The sequence below is a fragment of the Urocitellus parryii genome, chromosome 3 (assembly GCF_045843805.1).
Source record: "Urocitellus parryii isolate mUroPar1 chromosome 3, mUroPar1.hap1, whole genome shotgun sequence".
NCBI classification, from domain to species: domain Eukaryota; kingdom Metazoa; phylum Chordata; class Mammalia; order Rodentia; family Sciuridae; genus Urocitellus; species Urocitellus parryii.
Window position 1 is genome coordinate 214896522 of NC_135533.1, and position 6000 is coordinate 214902521.

A 6000-nucleotide genomic window follows, 5' to 3' on the forward strand; every position below is an offset into this window, starting at 1 on the left:
GCTAACATCAAAGATATCTGAGTAGAGGTTACCTAAAAAAAAAATGAGAGGGGGAAAGAGTCCTGGACAGAATGTTTGGAATATGCAAAGATCTAAGGTAGGATGGAAAATGGAAAAATTGCTTAGTACTCTCCCCCCCTCCTACACTGTATTTGTTACATATGTAGATCTGGTCAATTACTTCAGTTAAATTATGTTGTGTTATATTGGATGGATGGAGATATAGATATAGATATATTCATATTTCTCCCCAATCCCCTCTGGTGCTGGAGATTGAACTCAGAGCCTTGTGCATGCGAGACAAGCACTCTACCAACTGAGCTATATCCCCAGCCCTGGCTTATATTTTTTTTTTTCTTTTTAAAGAGAGAGTGAGAAAGGAGAGAGAGAGAGAGAGAATTTTTAATATTTATTTTTTAGTTCTCGGCGGACACAACATCTTTGTTGGTATGTGGTGCTGAGGATCGAACCCGGGCCGCACGCATGCCAGGCGAGCGCGCTACCGCTTGAGCCACATCCCCAGCCCCCTGGCTTATATTTTTTAATGGGAAGATAAATCATAACATTTGTTAAATGGTTACCTATAGGGCTAAGGATGTAGCTTAGTGGTGGAGCACTTGCCTACATCTGTGAGGCCTTGGGTTTCATTTGCAGTCCCCTCAAAACTTCCCCTTGTCTCAACCTTCTTGAATATACACAATGATTACTATGGCACAGGTATTACCATTGTAACACTTTTCCTGAATAAATGTAGTCTTTTTTTTTTTTTTTAAGTGTTGCTGGAGCTGTAACCCAGGACCCAGGACTCACACATACTAGCAAGTGCTCTACCACTGAGCTACATCCCCAACATCCAAACTTAATCTTTTTATTTTAATTGTAAATGGACATATACCTTTTTTTTGGGGGGGGTAACACAGATTGAACTCAGGGGCACTCAACCACTGAGCCACATTCCCAGCCCTATTTTGTATTTTATTTAGAGACAGAGTCTCACTGAGTTGCTTAATTCCTTGTTTTTGCTGAGGCTGGCTTCGAACTCATGATCCTTCTGCCTCAGCCTCCCAAGCCATGGGGATTACAAGCAGGCCCAGTACTTTTTATTTATTTTTTTTTAACTTTTTTTTTTTTTTTAATGTGGTGCTGGGGGTTGAACCCAGTGCCCCATACATGTTAGCAAACACTCTACCACTGAGCCACAACCCTGGCCCTCCAAACTTAATCTTTTAAGAGTATTTCTCAACTAAAACAAACAACAACAACAAAAAGAATATTTCTCCGTAGGTTATTTAGATAAACAAGAGTGAAGGAGCTGGGCACAGTGGCGCACAGCCGTAATCACTGTGGCTAGGCTTCCCTAGGCAGGAGGATCACGAGTTCAGCAACTTATCAAGGCCCTAAGCAACTTAGTGAGACCCTATCTCAAAATAAAAAATAAAAAAGGGCTAGGGGATGTAGCTCAGTGGTAAATGGTCCTGGGTTAAATCCCCAGTTTCAAGAAATAAAAAATTAACATACCTTGTTTTAGATTTTGACTTTACAACCCTATAAATATTTTATGTAACTATAAAACAAAATTAACATCAAAAGAGGCTAGGGGTATAGCTAAGGGGTCAAGCACATGCTTAGCCTGTATGAAGTCCTATTAAATTGCCAGCACCACCAAAAGTAAATAAATTAATTAAAATACAGACTTAAAGAGATCCCTGAAGAATAAAATAAATGAACACATATATGCATATGGTAATAAGACAATCCAGGGATAAAACTCCTGGTAAATTCAAAACACAACATAAGCCACTACTATGTTATTGGTGGTGTTAGAACTGTTATGCTGAGGGGGCTGTGGCTCAGTGGTAGAACATTTTTTCAGTATGTGTGAGACCCTGGGTTGGATCCCTAGACTCACAATTAAGAATTGTTCTGAACTTATTGCTTAAGTCATATGAGATGAAGCTAAAGAATAGTTACGTTGATGTCAAGAACTGGAATTTTCAGATGGAATAGAGATACAAATGTGAACTAAGTCTTATATAAAAACTCTTAAGTTGGGGCTGGGGTTGTGGCTCAGTGGTAGAGCGATCGCCTCACACATGCGAGACCCTGGGTTCGATCCTCAGCACCACATAAAAATAAATAAATAAATAAACAAGTGAGGGCGGGGGATGTGGTTCAAGTGGTAGCACGCTCCCATGCGTGCAGACCTAGTTCCATCCTCAGCACCACATACAAAACAAAGAGGTTGTGTCCGCCGAAAAAAACTAAAAAATAAATATTAAAATATTCTCTCTAAAAAATAAAATAAAATGAGTTTTAAAAAATAATAAAATAAACAAGTGAAATAAAGGTGTTGTGTCCAACTACATCTAAAAAAAAAAAAAACTCTTAAGAGTATCATATTTTATCTTTATAAAAGGCAAACATTTCCTAGCTCTGTTCACTGAAAAGGTCAGTGACTTTTCGAAGACCAATTTCATTGCAATGAGCACTTATTAAGCTCAAATTATGATCTCTAAATTCAATTTCCAATTGAAGGAACTAGAGAATCTTGGGGAAAGATCTGATTCTACGTATAAGATCCTTGCTTAGCATTTGGACAGCCATCTCAAGTGACAGCTGCCATTTTAAGGAAAAAGTTCCACTTTCCCACCCAAGGGTCTTTCTGAGAAAGGCTTCCACTCCCTCACAACTACCCAACCCTCTGATTCTTGAGCCTCCCCCATAGAAGTCCCAGAACCCCAGGCCTGTTTTGCCTCTCCTACAGAGATGGCCTTCATTTGTCAGCTCTGAAAAAGAAACTCCTGTAGGTATCTCTGCCTGGTCTCCATCTTTCATTTCTTGCTTATCCGTCTCTTGTTTCTCACTTCCCTTTCACTAAGTTTGAGGCAGGAAATGTATACATGAATCTGGTACATCTAACAGAAAGCAGGAATGTTACTATCAAAGGCTAGTGTTCGCTGGGCACAGTGGCATGGGCCTGTAATCCCAATGGCTCTGGAGGCTGAAGCAAGAGGATCATGAGTTCAAAGCCAATCTCTGCAAAAGTGAGGCACTAAGGAACTCAGGGAGACCCTGTTTCTAAATAAAATACAAAAAGGACTGGGGGTGTGGCTCAGCAGTTAAGCATCTCTGGGTTCAATCCACTGTATACCACCCCCCAACAAAAGACAACAACAACAACAAAGGCTAGTGTTCATAGGAGCCAAACTAGAAGCTTCTGCTGGCCACAAATGGGACAAATAGACTTTTAATAAGGGTATTGATTGTAAATAGATCAAAACAAGTAAAAAAAATGCATAAATCTGTGTACCTTTTAAGTTTTAAAATAATTTTTAATTTAACCCAGTGTGGATGGTAAATTTAGGCACACCCATAATCCCAGCTCAGGAGACTAAGGCAGCAGAATTGCAAGTTTGGGGCCACCCTGAGACACTTAGTAAGATCTTATCTCAAAATTGAAAGAAAAAAAAATTAACAGCTGGGGTGTAGCTCAGTGGTAAAGTGCCCCTGGGTTGAATCCTAGTACCAGAAAAACAATTTTGAATTCACACAAAAGTTACAGAAATAATACACAGGGCTGGGGATGTGGCTCAAGCGGTAGCGCGCTCACCTGGCATGCGAGGAGCCTGGGTTCGATCCTCAGCACCATATACAAAGATGTTATGTCCGCCAAAAACTGAAAAATAAATATTAAAAAAAAAAGAAATAATACGCAGAGCTTCCACAAACCCTTTGCCCAGATTTTCCCATCTGTTAACATTTCTGAGTCCTTTGAATATTACAGTCCTGGTATCTCATTATATATACTTCATTATATATTTCCTAAATATAGGCATACTTTTTTTACATAATCATAGTACAATTTTCAAAATCAGGAAATTAATATTGATTCAGTATTACCATATAATTCTCAAAGCCCAAAGTTTCCAACAAAGTCCTTAAAGGTCCAAAATCCATCCTAGGATCATGTGTTGTATTTTGCTATTATGACTTTAATTTATCCCCCTTCTATCTACAACATTTCCTCAAACTTTCCTCATCTTATGACTTTGATAGTTTTGAAATCTACAAACTAGTTTTTTTTTAGAGAGAGAGAGAGAATTTTTTAATATTTATTTTTTAGTTTTTTCAGTGGACACAACATCTTTGTTTTATTTTTATGTGGTGCTGAGGATCGAACCCAGCGCCCTGCGCATGCCAGGGAGCACGTTATCGCTTGAGCCACCTCCCCAGGCCAAGCTAGTTATTTTATAGCAAGTCCCTCCATTTAGATTTATCCAAGGTTTCCTCCCAATTATGCATTTATATCCAGAACCACAGAAATGATATTATGTTCTCAGGATACATAGGACATTGATTTCTTCCATTACTGATTTTGCTAACTTGGTTGAAATATGTCTCCCAGTTTCTCCAGCATGATTTAGTATATTGAATTTGTCAATAAATACCTTATGGAAAGACACTTTGACACTAATTAAATATCCTGTTTCTCAACAAATGTTTGCCCACCAATTTAATATCTATTGATGATTCTTGCCTCCATTAATTATTATGATGATGGCTGCCAAAAGATGATTACTCAAATTCCATCTTTGAGCCCTTTCTTACTGGCTCAACAAGATGTTCCAGGATGACCTGTATTTTTCTCTGGTTCTGCCCTGGAATCAAACATGTCTCCAAATAACTCTGTCCTTTTAAGTGGAAAATGATATTTAGAAACCAAAATTTTGAAGCTAAGTGTCATAAACACCATGGTTTGATTACTACTTGGTTTTCTCATTGCAATACATATACATAGACATTTGCATATTGATTCATCCATCCATCTATTCTCCACTCACCTATCTTTTTATTTTTTTTTAATTTTTTTTAAAGAGAGAGAGAGAGAGAGAATTTTTTTTAATATTTATTTTTTAGTTTTCGGTGGACACAACATCTTTGTTTGTATGTGGTGCTGAGGATCGAACCCGGGCCGCACGGGCCGCACGCATGCCAGGGGAGCGCACTACCGCTTGAGCCACATCCCCAGCCCCTCCACTCACCTATCTTTAAGACCATGAGGGAACATCAATACCTCTAATCCTAATCCAACACCCAAGTTTATTCTAATCCCCTTAGTTTTAACTTCCTTCTCTGACTATGAGAAATCTGGCTAGCATTATCCTTAATGTATTTACTTGATTGTCTACCCAACCTCCCACCTCATATGTGGGACATATGGATATACACTGGCTGTCTTTGACCATTTTCTGTTGGTATGATAAAGTATTTAAGCACAGATAATTTATAAAAAATAGAGGTTTATTTTGTATTTTATTTAGAGACAGGGTCTCACTGAGTTGCTTAGCACATGATCCTCCTGCCTCCACCTCCCGAGCCCCTGGGATTACAGACATGTGCCACTGTACCCAGCATTTTTTTTTTTTTTTTGTACTGCTGGGGATTGAATCCAGGGCTTTGTGAAGCACTCTACCAACTGAGCTATATCCCCAGACCAAGAATAGAGGTTTATTTAGCTTACAGTTCTTCAGACTGGGAAGTTCAAGAGCATGGGCTAGCATCTGGTGAGGGCCTTCTTGTTGAATCATAACATGGCAGAGGGCTTAACATGGTAATAAACCCGGGATGCTGTCCTGAGTCTCTCTTCCTCTGCTTATGAACCCACTAAAGTCATCACAGAATTATCACCACCCTGATGACCTCATCTAATTATAGTGAGCTCCTCACCTCCCAACAAATTAATATATGACTTTGGGGATTAAGTTGCCAATTTTTTTAAGATGAGACAATTTTTTATATCTTTATTTTTTATTTTTATGTGGTGCTGAGAATGGAACCCAGTGCCTCACACATGGTAGGTGAGCACGCTACCATTTGAGCCACATCCCCAGCCCAAGTTGCCAATTTGTGAATTTCAGATGTCACACCTTAGCACTTGCCAAGACTCAGCCCTAGATGTACAGCCTCTGATGCCACTCTAGTCCCCATGGGACACACCAG